The sequence below is a fragment of the Phocoena sinus genome, chromosome 5 (genome assembly GCF_008692025.1).
Source record: "Phocoena sinus isolate mPhoSin1 chromosome 5, mPhoSin1.pri, whole genome shotgun sequence".
NCBI lineage: Eukaryota > Metazoa > Chordata > Mammalia > Artiodactyla > Phocoenidae > Phocoena > Phocoena sinus.
In genome coordinates, this window is record NC_045767.1 from 102559442 (window position 1) to 102574278 (window position 14837).

Genomic DNA, 14837 nt, shown 5'->3' on the forward strand with positions numbered 1-14837 from the left:
GATGTTGGGATGAAAAACTTGTAAATTATAGCATTTCAGTGTAAATTTTTAGTTTTTCAGACAATTCATTTCTAAGTACTGGCTCTCTTCTCTATGACATTCCATTGCACTGGTACTTGCCAGCTTCCAAACTGAAAGGATTCCAAGGAACCAAATGCCCTTGGGTTAAAGCAGGAGAAGGAAAAACAAATTAATTTTCAAGGGTTAATGCTACAAATTCTTATAAAATAAAATAATTGGGAGTCAAATGTAAATAAATATATGGATAGCCATATGCTTTTTTTTCTTAATGATTTTATAAATTTTTATGCTTACAGTGAAAAAAAAACTCCAGGCAATCATGCTTCCTTCAGGGAAGACCATCATTACATCAGACCTTTTTTCAAATCTTCCTAAGCCACAATGTCCTTTCACTAATGGAGCCCATGGAGAGAAAAACTTACTTCTCAGATTTAACAGGGTTGCTGATTCTGAAGAATACTTATAAGAAATTTGACCAATTAATCAGGAATCTTTCAAAGTTTTCAATATCTTGTGATTAAAGTTAGAATTCTCTTTTTTAAATTGTTTCCAGTATTCTATTTCTAATAAAAACTTTAGAGGAATATACAGAAATGTGTGCAACTGAGTGAGGTCCAAAAAAGGGTAATATGATATTGACTTCCATGACTATTAAGAAAATATAATCCTTCCCTCTGAATCTCTAGCACCATTCTTAAAATGTCAAAGCATAATCCTCATTTAATTCTGTCAACAAGATATTGGAGGAAAAAGTATTTGAGTAAATGAATGAAGTGATTCTTGGGATCAAGTGTGTTTGTGGTATAGCAGTAATAATAGTTGTGTTGTGAAGAGCACTGACAAGTCAGAGGGTGGGGACAGCTTTAGCAAAGGAGATAATTTGGGGGTGAGAGGGGCAGTGAAACCACTTCAGAGAGGGATTTGGTATCTGTGATCTCATGACTATTTTTTGCATAACTCACTAGTATTGTTTCCCTGCCCAGGCTGTCACACTACATTCCTCCTGTTATGAGAAAGGTACAAATGCATAAAACTAAGGTGGCATGAGATGTTTTGTCAAGAAAGCTACTACCAAGGTACCAATCTATCCTAAATTTCCTTCCCTCCACATCTACAAAGGCAACTGTGTTTATGGCTTCAGTACACAATATTAAATAAAATTAGAGTCCCCAACAAAATCTCAAATCTATTTCATGTCCTCTATTTATAAAGTATGGATGTATTTCTATAAAAAATTAATATATCAAAATGTCATTACCTAGAAGGTCAAATTTTCAAGTATATGGAAATATCAAATATGCAGAGTTATTCATTCCTTGTGAGTTTACTGCACTTTTGAGAAACAAAAACTTAGAGAATATTCTCTATTATTACAAAAGGAAGAGATGGTTGACAGAAGCCTGCATCTATTAGGTCAGCTCTTTTTAGTTTGCTGGGTTGAAAGAAGAGCACTTCTGCTTTATGAGTTTAATTTACATCTTTTTCTGGTGCTAGTAACATTACTGGTACCCACTTACATCCCCTTAGCTTTCACCTTCACATCATGAAGCTTGTGAACACCTGAAGCTCTCTGCCTGAGGGCTTTTCTCTGGCCACAGGGAATGTGCTCAATCTGCATGGAGAACAAACCAGGAGTGCAGAGAATCAACACTCACAGAAGCACCTCTCAACAAATGATGGATGAGGAGCTGAGAGATATATACCCAGCTTCCTTACTCCCCGGCTGTGATAGCTCTGAGATATGCTAAATCTATTCTATCTCCCCGAGCTCCTCTGCAGGACTGAGCCCTTTGCTATATCTGGTGAGTGAATTGATAACACATCGTTTAGCGTTGTCTTTCCCTTCCCCCTCTCCTCCATTTGTGTTCCTTGGGATCGCCTCCCAAATGAATTGCTCTGCACCTAAATCACTGTCTCTGGGTTTACTCTGCGATAACCCAACCCAAAACCCATGGCAGAATTTATGCTTCCACTGTATATAGGTTTTTAAGTGTGAGCCAGAGTTCACATATAAATATAAACAGGTTAGGGTCTGAGAAGCTTTTAATTAGCCCATGTGTTTGGCAGTCAGAAGTTATACTAGGACTTCTGTTTCTCCCCATGAGGGATTAACAGCCAAAAGGACTGCTCTCCTGCTTAAAAGGAAAAAAAAAAAAGATCTATATGTGAAAATAAGTATTTTCTGACATTGGACAACAGCCAGAGCAAGACTGTGACCGATGAGAGAAGAAAAACAAATGAAGTGATCTTTTCACTTTCTCCAAATTATTGCCAAATTATTGGAGGCAGCTTTAGAGACACAGGGAATGAAAAATCTAAGGAAGCTCAGGGTCTCACAGTCTCTTGCAGGGCAGGAGATGAGAGTTTGGGGAGGCTGAGGCAGCTAGAATTCCTGGGACAGGGTAGCAGGAAGGGGGAGCTGCAGAGAAAGAGCTCCTGGAATCTGAAGAGAAAGCCATTTGAGGCTTTGCTAGGTGCTGATCACCACACATCTGGGTTAACACTCCACACAACTGTGGAAAGACCCATGTGAAGAAATTATTAGAACTCAAGCCAGGCTGGGAATAGTTTGTCTTTTCATGGGCCAGAGAGGAAAATGTTGATAATCCATGGAACTTGGATAGAATCCTCAGAAGGGTATCACCTGTGTAGTCAGTTAAATTATCCCTAAATTAAAGGCTGCTGTGGACCCACCAAAATAAAGCACAAAAGCAATATTTGAAAGTGTCAGTGTGATCCACAGTAGCCTAATCACGTGCTAAAACCAGGCCCAACACTTCTATCTCCCTGGCTTTCATGTCTACATTAACAAAGAATAAAACAACACAATGTTCAAAATATTCTGTATCCAGTAAGAATTACCAGATATGCAGAGCAGAAAACTATGACACCTAAGCAGGAGAAGAAAAATCAATCAATAGAAACAGGCACAGGAACGGCAGAAAAGGTGGAATTAGTAGGCAAAGACCTTAAGGCAGATTTTATGAATTTTATAAATGTGCTCCAGTACATAGAAAAGGTATGTACATAATAGCGAGAGAAATGGAAGATATAAAAAGACCTGGGGGGAGGATCTTCAAGATGGCGGCAGAGTAAGACATGGAGATCACCTTCCTCCCCACAAATACATCTATATGTGGAACAACTCCTACAGAACACCTACTGAACGCTGGCAGAAGACCTCAGACTTCCCAAAAGGCAAGAAACTCCCCACGTACCTGGCTGGGGCAAAAGAAAAAAGAAAAAACAGAGACAAAAGAATAGGGACGGGACCTGCCCCTCTGGGAGGGAGCTGTGAAGGAGGAAACTTTTCCATACACTAGGAAGCCCCTTCACTGGCGGAGATGGAGGGTGGGGGGAAGCTTCGGAGCCACAGAGGAGAGCACAGCAGCAGGGGTGCAGAGGGCAAAGTGGAGAAATTCCTGCACAGAGGATTGGTGCCGACCAGCATTCACCAGCCCGAGAGGCTTGTCTGCTCATCCGCCGGGGCGGGTGGGGGCTGGGACCTGAGGCTCCAGCTTTGGAGGTCAAATCCCAGGGAGATGACTGGGGTTGGCGTGAACATAGCCTGAAGGGGGCTAGTGCACCACAGCTAGCCTGGAGGGACTCCAGGAAAAAGTGTGGAACTGCCTAAGAGACAAGGGATCATTGTTTCGGGGTGCACAAGAAGAGGGGTTTCAGAGCACCACCTAATAAGCTCCAGAGACTGGCGCAAGCCACAGCTACCAGCGCGGACACCAGAGACGGGCCTGAAATGTTAAGGCTGCTTCTGCAGCCACCAAAAAGCCTGTGTGCAAGCACAGGTCACTATCCACACTTCCCCTCCTGGGAGCCTGTGCAGCCCGCCACTGCCAGGGTCCCCTGAGCCAGGGACAACTTCCCCAGGAGAACACACAGCACGCCTCACGCCGGTCTCTGCCTCTGCAGGCTCACCCTACATTTCGTACCACTCCCACCCCTCAACTTGAGTGAGCCAGAACCCCCTAATCAGCTGCTCCTTTAACCCTGTCCTGTCTGAGCAAAGAACAGATGTTGTCAGGTGACCTAAACCAGAGGCTGGGCCAGATCGAAAGCTGAACCCCAGGAGCTGTGCAAACAAAGAAGAGAAAGGGAAATTTCTCCATGCAGCCTCAGAGCAGCGGATAAAATCTCCACAATCAACTTGATGTACACTGCATCTATGGAATACCTGAATAAACAACGAATCATCCCAAATTGAGGTGGTGGACCATCAAACTCCAGTGCTGGACACCCTATGCCAAACAACTACTAAGACAGGAACACAACCCCACCCATTAGCAGAGAGGCTGCTTAAAATCATACGAACTTCACAAACAGCCCAAAACACACCACTGGCCACTGTCCTGCCCACTAAAAAGACAAGATTCAGCCTCATCCACCAGAACACAGGCACCAGTCCCCTCCACAAGGAAGCCTACACAACCCAATGAAACAATGTCAACCACTGGGGGCAGACACCAAAAACAATGGGAACTACGAACCTGCAGTCTGCAAAAAGGAAACCCCCAAAAAAGTAAGTTAAGCAAAATGAGAAGACAGAGAAAAATGCAGCAGATGAAGGAACAAGGTAAAAACCCACCAGACCAAACAAATGAAGAGGAAATAGGCAGTCAACCTGAAAAGAATTCAGAGTAATGATAGTACAGTTGATCCAAAATCTTCGAAATAGAATGAGGGAAGTACAAGAAATGTTTAACAAGGAACTAGAAGAACTAAAGAGCAAACAAACAAACATGAACAACACAATAAATGAAACTAAAAATTCTCTAGAAGGAAACAATAGCAGAATACCTGAGGCAGAAGAACGGAGAAGTGACCTAGAAGATAAAATAGTGGAAATAACTACTGCAGAGCAGAATAAAGAAAAAAGGATGAGCAGAATTGAGGACAGTCTCAGCGACCTCTGGGACAACATTAAACACACCAACATTCGAATTATAGGGGCACCAGAAGAAGAAGAGAAAAAGAAAGGGAATGAGAAAATATTTGAAGAGATTACAGTTGAAAAGTTCCCTACTATGGGAAAGGAAATTGTCAATCAAGTCAAGAAATCACAAAGAGTCCCATATAGTATAAATCCAAGGGGAAACACACTAAGACACATATCAATCAAACTATCAAAAATTAAATACAAAAAAATATTAAAAGCAGCAAGGGAAAAGCAACAAATAACACTAAAGGGAATCACCAAATGGTTAACAGCTGATCTTTCAGCACAAACTCTACAAGCCAGAGGGAGTGGTAAGACATACTTAAAGTGATGACAGGGGAAAACCTACAACCAAGATTACTCAACCCAGCAAGGATCTCGTTCAGATTTGACAGGTAAATGAAAATGTTCACAGACAAGCAAAAGCTAAGAGAATTAGCACCACCAAACCAGCATTTACAACAAATGCTAAAGGAACTTCTCTAGGCAGGAAGCACAAGGGAAGGAAAAGGCCTACAATAACAAACCCAAAACAATTAAGAAAATGGTAATAGGAACATACATATTGATAATTACCTTAAATGTAAACAGATTAAATGCTCCAACCAAAAGACATAGACTGGCTGAATGGATACAAACACAAGACCCATATATATTCTGTCTACAAGAGACCCACTTCAGACCTAGGGACACATACAGACTGAAAGTGAGGGGATGGGAAAAGATATTCCATGCAAAGGGAAATCAAAAGAAAGCTGGAGTAGCTATACTCATATCAGATAAAATAGAATTTAAAATAAACACTATTACAAGAGACAAAGAAGGACACTACATAATGATCAAGAGATCAACACAAGAGGAGGTATAACAATTCTAAATATTTATGCACCCAAAATAGGAGCACCTCAATACATAAGGCAAATGCTAAAAGCCATAAAAGGGGAAATCGACAGTAACAAAATAATAGTAGAGGACTTTAAACCCACTTTCACCAATGGACAGATCAACCAAAATGAAAACAAATAAGGAAACACAAGGTTTAAATGATACATTAAACAAGATAGACTTAATTGTTATTTATAAGACATTCCATCCAAAAAAACAGAATACACTTTCTTCTCAAATGCTCATGGAACATTCTCCAGGATAGATAATACCTTGAGTTACAAATCAAACCATGGTAAATTTAAGAAAATTAAAATCGTATCAAGTATCTTTTCCGACCACAATGCTATGAAACTACATATAAATTAAAGAAAAAATCTGTAAAAAATAAAAACACATGGAGGCTAAACAATACGCTACTAAATATCCAAGAGATCACTGAAGAAATCAAAGAAGAAATCAAAAAATACCTAGAAAGAAATGACAATGTAAACACGACAACTCAAAACGTATGGGATGCAGAAAAAGCAGTTCTAAGAGGGAAGTTTATAACAAATACATTCCTGCCTCAAGAAACAAGAAAAATCTCAAATAAACAACCTAAACTTACACCTGAAGCAACTGGAGAAAGAAGAACAAAAAAATCCCCTAAAGTTAGTAGAAGGAAAGAAATCATAAATACCAGATCAGAAATAAATGAAAAAGAAATGAACGGGCTTCCCTGGTGGCGCAGTGGTTGAGAGTCCGCCTGCTGATGCAGGGGACACAGGTTCATGCCCTGGTCCGGGAAGATCCCACATGCCACAGAGCGGCTGGGACCATGAGCCGTGGCCTCTGAGCCTGCGCGTCTGGAGCCTGTGCTCCGCAATGGGAGAGGCCACAACAGTGAGAGGCCCATGAAATGCAAAAAAAAAAAAAAAAAAAGGAAGAAAAAAAGAAATGAAGGAAACAATGGCAAAGATCAATAAAACTAAAAGCTGGTTCTTTGAGAAGATAAGCAAAATTGATAAACCATTTCCAGACTCATCAAGAAAAAAAGGAAAAAGACTCAAATCAATAGAATTAGAAATGAAAACAGAGAAGTAACAACTAACACTGCAGAAATACAAAGAATCAGGATGGATTACTACAAGCAATTATATGCCAATAAAATGGACAACCTGGAAGAAATGAACAAATTCTTAGAAAAGCACAACCTTCTGAGACTGAACCAGGAAGAAATAGAATATATAAACAGACCAATCACAAGCACTGAAATTGAAACTGTGATTAAAAATCTTCCAACAAACAAAAGCCCAGGACCAGATGGCTTCACAGGCAAATTCTATCAAACATTTAGAGAAAAGCCAACAGCTATCCTTCTCAAACTCTTCCAAAATATAGCAGAGAGAAGAACACTCCCAAACTCCTTCTATGAGGTCACCATCACCCTGATACCAAAACCAGACAAAGATGTCACAAAAAAACAAAACTACAGGCCAATAACACTGATAAACATAGATGCAAATATCCTCAACATAATACTAGCAAACAGAATCCAACAGCACATTAAAAGGATCATACACCATGATTAATTGGGGTTTATCCCAGGGATGCAAGGATTCTTCAAAATATGCAAATCAATCAATGTGATACACCATATTAACAAAGTGAAGGATAAAAACCATATGATCATCTCAATAGATGCAGAAAAAGCTTTCGACAAAATTCAACACCCATTTATGATAAAAACGCTCCAGAATGTAGGCATAAGGGAACTTACCTCAGCACAATAAGGCCATATATCACAAACGCACTGCTAACATCATTCTCAATAGTGAAAAACTGAAACCATTTTCTCTAAAATCAGGAACAAGACAAGGTTGCCCACTCTCACTGCTATTATTCAACATAGTTTTGGAAGTTTTATCCACAGTAATCAGAGAAGAGAAAGAAATATAAAGAATCCAAATCGGAAAAGAAGTAAAGCTGTCACTGTTTCCAGATGACATGATACTATACATAGAGAATCCTAAAGACGCTACCAGAAAACTACTAGAGCTAATCAATGAATTTGGTAAAGTAGCAGGATGCAAAATTACTGCACAGAAATCTCTTGCATTCCTATACACTAATGATGAAAAATCTGAAAGAGGAATTAAGGAAACACTCCCATTTACCACTGCAACAGAAAGAGTAAAATACCTAGGAATAAACCTAACTAAGGACACAAAAGACCTGTATGCAGAAAACTATAAGACACTGATGAAAGAAATTAAAGATGATACAAACAGATGGAGAGAAATACCATGTCCTTGGATTGGAAGAATCAACATTGTTAAAATGACTATACTACCCAGAGCAATCTACAGATTCAATGCAATCCCTATCATATTACCGATGGCATTTTTCACAGAAGTAGAACAAAAAATTTCACATTGTGTATGGTAACACATAAGACCCCGAATAGCCAAAGCAATCTTTGGGAAAGAAAAACTGAGCTGGAGGAATCAGGCTCCCTGGCTCAGACTATACTACAAAGCTATAGTAATCAAGACAGTCTGGTACTGTCACAAAAACAAAATATAGATCAATGGAACAGGATAGAAAGCCCAGAGAGAAACCCATGCACATATGGTCACCTTATTTTTGGTAAAGGAGGCAAGAATATACAATGGAGAAAAGACAGCCTCTTTTCTGGGAAAACTGGGCAGCTATGTGTAAAAGAATGAAATTAGAACACTCCCTAACAACATACACAAAAATAAACTCAAAATGGATTAAAGACCTAAATGTAAGGCCAGACACTATAAAAATCTTAGAGGAAAACATAGGCAGAACACTCTATGACATAAATCACAGCAAGATCCTTTTTGACCCACATCCTAGAGAAATGGAAATAAAAATAAACAAATGGGACCTAGTGAAACTTAAAAGCTTTTGCACAGCAAAGGAGACAATGAACAAGAGGAAAAGACAACCCTCAGAATGGAAGAAAATATTTGCAAATGAAGCAACTGACAAAAGATTAATCTCCAAAATTTACAAGCAGCTCATGCAGCTCAAAATGACAAACAACCCAATCCAAAAATGGGCAGAAGACCTAAATAGACATTTCTCCAAAGAAGATATATGGACTGAAAGGATGCTCAACATCACTAATCATTAGAGGAATGCAAATCAAAACTACAATGAGTTATCACCTCACACTGGTCAGAATGTCCATCATCAAAATATCTACCAAAAATAAATGCTGGAGAGAGTGTGGAGGAAAGGGAACCCTCTTGCACTGTTGGTGGGAATGTAAATTGATACAGCCACTATGGAAAACAGTATGGAGGTTCCTTAAAAAACTAAAAATAAAACTACCATACAGTCCAGCAATCCCACTACTGGGCATATACCCTGAAAAAACCATAATTCAAAAAGAGTTATGTACCACAATGTTCATTGTAGCACTCTTTATAATAGCCAGGACAGGGAAGCAACCTACGTGTCCGTTGACAGATGAATGGATAAAGAAGATGTGGCACATATATACAATGGAATACTACTCAGCCACAAAAAGAAATGAAATTGAGTATTTATAATGAGGTAGGTGGACTTGGAGTCTGTCATACAGAGTGAAGTAAGTCAGAAAGAGAAAAACAAATACCATATGCTAACAAATATATGTGGAATCTAAAAAAAAAAAAGGTTCTAAAAAACATAGGGGCAGTTCAGGCATAAAGACATAGACGTAGGGAATGGACTTGAGGACACGGGGAGGGGAAGGGTAAGCTGGGATGAAGTGAGAGAGTGGCATGGACATATATACACTACCAAATGTAAAATTGATAGCTAGTGGGAAGCAACCACATAGCACAGCGAGATCAGTTCGGTGCTTTGTGACCACCTAGAGGGGTGGGATAGGGAGGGTGGGAGGGAGATGCAAGTGGGAGGGGATATGGGAATATATGTATATGTAAAGCTGATTCACTTTGTTGTACAGCAGCAACTAACACAGCAATGTAAAGCAATTATGCTTCAATAAAGATGTTTAAAAAAAGAAAAAGAAAACAACCTGGGGAGTTCCCTGGCAGTCCAGTGGTTAGGACTCTGTGATTCCACTGCCTGGGGCCTGCGTTTGATCCCTGGCTGGGGAGCTAAGATCCTGCAAGCAGTGCAGCCAATTTAAATAAATAAATAAACAAATAAAGTGAACACATGTCCCTAGCCTTTAAAAAATATATGAATGAAACTTCTGATTATGAAAAATTGAACGTTTGAAATGAGAAATTTCAAAGAATGAATGTCAAAAACTCCATTGACAGATGAATGGATAAAGATGTGGTACATATATATAATGGAATATTACTCAGCCATAAAAAGGAAAAAAATTGGGTCATTTGTAGAGACGTGGATGGATCTAGAGACTATCATACACAGTGAAGTAAGTCATAAAAAGAAAAACAAATATCGTATATTAACACATATATGTGGAATCTAGAAAAATGGTACAGATGAACCGGTTTGCAGGGCAGAAATTGAGACACAGATGTAGAGAACAAATGTATGGACACCAAGCAGGGAAAGTGACAGGGGGTGGTGGTGGTGGTGTGATGAATTGGAAGATTGGGATTGACATGTATACACTGATGTGTATAAAGTGTATGACTAATAAGAACCTGCTGTATAAAAAATAAATTAAATTAAATTAAAAAAAAAAGTCGAAAACTTCACTGACCTGTGAGGCCCATGGGATTTCACCTACTACTTTCCCCTCTTGCCCCAGGCCTCAGGGACTTTGTGCTGACTGCTCCCTCTGCCTGGAGCACACTGTCCAGATTCTGCTCCCTTACTCCCTCAAGTCTGTGCTCAAACGTCCCCTTCTCACGGAGGGCCTCCCTGGCTATCCCATGTAAACCCATATTCTCCGACCGACATAGCCTCCTTCCCTGCTTTATATTTCACCATAAAGTTTTTCACCATCTAACTTGCTCTACTTTTAATGTATGTGTTTTGGGGGGAGGTATTTGGTCAGTTTTGCTCACTACACTATAACCTTCTTGAGGGCAAAGATTTTTTTCCCTGTGTTCACCACTGTCTCTCTAACATCTACTGCAGTTTCTGGCACATAGTAAGTGCTCAAAGAATATTTGTCAAATGAATAGTTTAGAAAAATAACTCTGGCTCCAATGTATATTATTTGTCTATTATGGCACAAAAGAAATAGAAAAGATACGATATAACATATCTCTTTGTATTATACCTTCTGGCATCAATATATAGCTTCATATTAGTAGTTGTATGTTCTCAGCATTTCCTTCCTCCTTTTCTCTCTTACTAATAACCCAAAGACTATTTTTGCCCTCCCCTGATCAACACAGAAACCAAAACAAAGACTCAAAGTATTAACAGGGGTCTTAAGATGGCTGCTGGACGGCCAGCTATGGACCGCAGAAAAGATGTGGAGTGGGCTGCCTCCTCCTGGCCTAAATTAAAGTGATGTTGAGTTGAATTCTGATGATGAAGCCACAGTAGAGAGCTCTGAACTTAACTTACAAGAAGGTAAAGAAGATGGGACCATTACAAACACAGAGGTCTCAGATATCCCTACAGATGGACCAAAAACTGAAGCAGAGGCAAATGTAAATGCATATGAAGAGTGTCCCTCTGGAATTTCCTTAAATATGTGGAATAAATTTCAAGAACTGCATACAAAACATTCTGAACAGAAAACCTCAGCTTCAAGATCCAGAAAGAAAAAAAGAAAACGCTCCAGAAAAGGTAAATTGAAGAATGAAGAAGAATCTCAAAGTGAACAGTCCTCAAGTGAAACCCAGTGGAAGGAGCTTACTCAGTATTTTGGAGTCAACGATAGGTTTGACTCCCCTGTTAAAAGGAAAAAAATTGCAAAGTCGGGCCTTGAAAAGAGCATAGACCAGGCTGTGGAAGAGTGGAACATTGAGAAGGCTGAGGAACTCAGCAATCAGGTAGCTACTCGAGAGCTTGGTGCAAAAATTGCCAAAGTGATTGCCTGCCACAACTTTGTAAAAGCCAAAAAGGATGCTGAAAATTCACAGGTTGCTCAAAAAAAGAAGAAACTTGCCTGGGGGTTTAAAGCAAAGAAGAGGTGAGAAACCAAAAGCAACACGGGATATATGTGACTTGCCAGAGTTCTTCAAGACCTTTGAGATTTCACTTGAGTCTTCAGTTGCTTAATTTACTGAAAAGATTTTCCTGTTCATGTTAACTAAGTCGGGAAATTGATGGAAATAGAAAAAAATAAGCATAAAATTTGGAAGTTGATTATCAAAAAAAAAAAGTATTAACGGAAATGCAAAACAGAAAATTCGGTTGCAATGTACACTTTTTTTCTTCCTGCTCCTAAAGATTAGTTAAGGCCATATTTGTGGGAAGCAGAGAAGAAAGTTCAATAGTGACTAACTAAAAAAGAAGGAAGGGCTGAGGCCTCAGAAGTAGGAGGGAAGAACAGGACCATCTGAAGGAGCACCAAGAAGCTAAAAGGAGCCAACCCTGGGTGGCCCTACACTGCACACTTTGCCCTAAATGGAGAGATGGACCTTTTTGTGAGGTAGGACATGAAGAAAAGCTTCACGCTTCTGATAAAATGGAACCGAACAGAACCACGTAGGAATTTCCCTAATAGATGAGATTTTTTTTAAACGAGAAAAATTAAAGAGCAGTACTGACTGGTGAGCATAGAACTGGAATGCAAACATAATTTTCTTTGCCTATAAACTATTTAATGGCACAAGGAATCTCATGCCAAAGGCTTGGATAAGACAAGGGACCTAATCCACTCTAAGAAGAAAAGCACAGTCAAATTCTCATTAAAGTTAGAATTTTTAATAATTCCTACTATCATTTCTTCTTCAATAACAAGAACTTCTTATATCTTAGTCATTTGATGACCCTGAAAGTGCAATTCTGATTATTCCTTAGAACACTTTTTTGTAAATTCTATTCCTAGGACCTCTGCCTCTAGAAAAATTGTCTTCTTCTATCCTTGGTATTGGAAGAGATCAATCTCAACCTGCCAAAGCAGTGGTAATCCCCCAGAGGGCTTGTAAAACAGACCGAAGGTGGGCCCCACTCTCAGAGGTTCTGATTCATAGGCTTGAGTTGAGGCCTGAGCATTTGCATTTCTAACAAACTCCTAGGTGATACCAGTGCTGCTGGTCCAGGTACCACACTTTAAGAACCACTGACTGAAGTATTGTATTTAATTTTTAAAGAGTTATAAGCATCTTTGGCTTCAATTAGCTGCTTTGTCTCTCTTATACAATTTGTATCCTTAGTTGCTGGCACAGGGTGGGCTCTCAGTAAATATTTCTTGAATGAATGAGATAGGCTTGTTTCCAAAATCATACAAAAACAATCAGATATCATTACACCCATATTGAATTTTTTACCAGTTATAAAGATAGAACTTCTACATCATGAACATACTTTGTAAATGAAAAAGATATTTATAGAATAAGGCTTAGTTTTCTGTGTTATTTAATAAGTTGAGACTTTTATTTTATGCCATAAAAAATAGGTGTTAAAATACTTTCTTTAATTATCCTGAGCTAATGGGAAAGTTGAACTGATATATAAATCATTAACCAAGTCAACGAAAGACTAAATGACATCACTGTTTGCAGTACCAACCCAAGTTTCACAGTAGTTCAGAAACAAAAAAGGAAGGGAGGGTGCAAATACTTGAGGCATCGCATCATATACAGCAATATAGCAAATGCTGAAAACAAAAAAACCTGGGCTGGATCATCACCATACACTTGTCATAAGCTAAGGTTTTTGCACAGATGCCATATTTGTATGCAGTAGCTGGTTAACAGTAACAACATGCAGTAAAGAATATTTTATTAAATAATATTTTTAATTTTTTAATATTATACTATGTGATACACAATTACATTTGGGGGTTATTAAAAAAAGAGACTGTCATTTGAAACTAATTTGTTTCTAAAAGAGGAAAAAGAAACCAGTAACTATATCGATGACTCAAATGATGGTGCATCATACGCAAAGAATCAAGTAAGCAAGTGAAACAAAAATTTAAAAACCCTTTCTACCCTAAAACTTAATACCAGGGATTTATTTTCAGCAGAACCATACCATCTATCACGTTAATTTAATGCTCATTTGAACTTTATTATTTTAATTTGATTGGTATTTAATTTGTAAATCTGTTGGCTTTATAATAAAAACTATAAACACAAAGACGTTATATAGTGTTTTATGTGTGTACATATTTAAATAATTTTATTTTTAAAAAATGTTTACTGATGAGAATTTACTGATGAGAATATTGTCCCTGTAATTAGTTCCATAGTCATTATCCAATGTTATCATTGTCTTAGCCATCTTTCCTATCTCTAATCTTGCCTCTATTCCTTTCCCTACATTGCAGGAATATGCAGCCAGCGTGATAGATATAAAATATAAATCTTATAATGGCCCCTTCCTCTGATACACTTTGCAATGGCTCCCTCTTTTTGTCTGGATAAATTCTAGGTTCCCTAAGATGACATAGAACATCCTTCATGACCTGGCTCCTTCTTATCTCTCCAGACTCATGGCTGACATCTCCTCACCTCCACCCGTAGTCACTTGGACCACTAGTGATTCACTATGTTTGTTCTCTTTTGTACAAAGCCGTTGTTTGAGCTGTTCCATCTGCCAAGAATGCTAGTCCCGTAATCTCACTGGACTTGCTTAACTCCATGTTGTTCATAAGACTCAGCCTGGATGTCAATTCCTCTCTAAGTTTTTGCTGATCCCCTCCACAGCACTCTAGATTATCCATAACAATATTCATCACACTCAGTTATTATGTTCTGTTTTCTTATTTGTGTTCCCCAAGAGTTTGTGGACATTTCTAGAGCAGGAGCTGTATCAATATTAACATTATTGAATTCCTCCGAAAATCTTGGCATACATACACTAAGCAAACTTTTTAAAATATAAGAATAAAACTCAATGATAGAAT

At 38.7% G+C, this 14837-nt stretch overlaps 1 protein-coding gene and 1 pseudogene across 4 annotated transcripts in view; one reads left to right on the top strand and one right to left on the bottom strand.

The window, feature by feature from the left end:
* Positions 1-14837, bottom strand: part of MAPK10 (mitogen-activated protein kinase 10) — a 619297-nt gene that overhangs the window by 279622 nt on the left and 324838 nt on the right. The window lies entirely within an intron of this gene.
* On the top strand, positions 11284-11985 carry LOC116754736 (annotated as a pseudogene).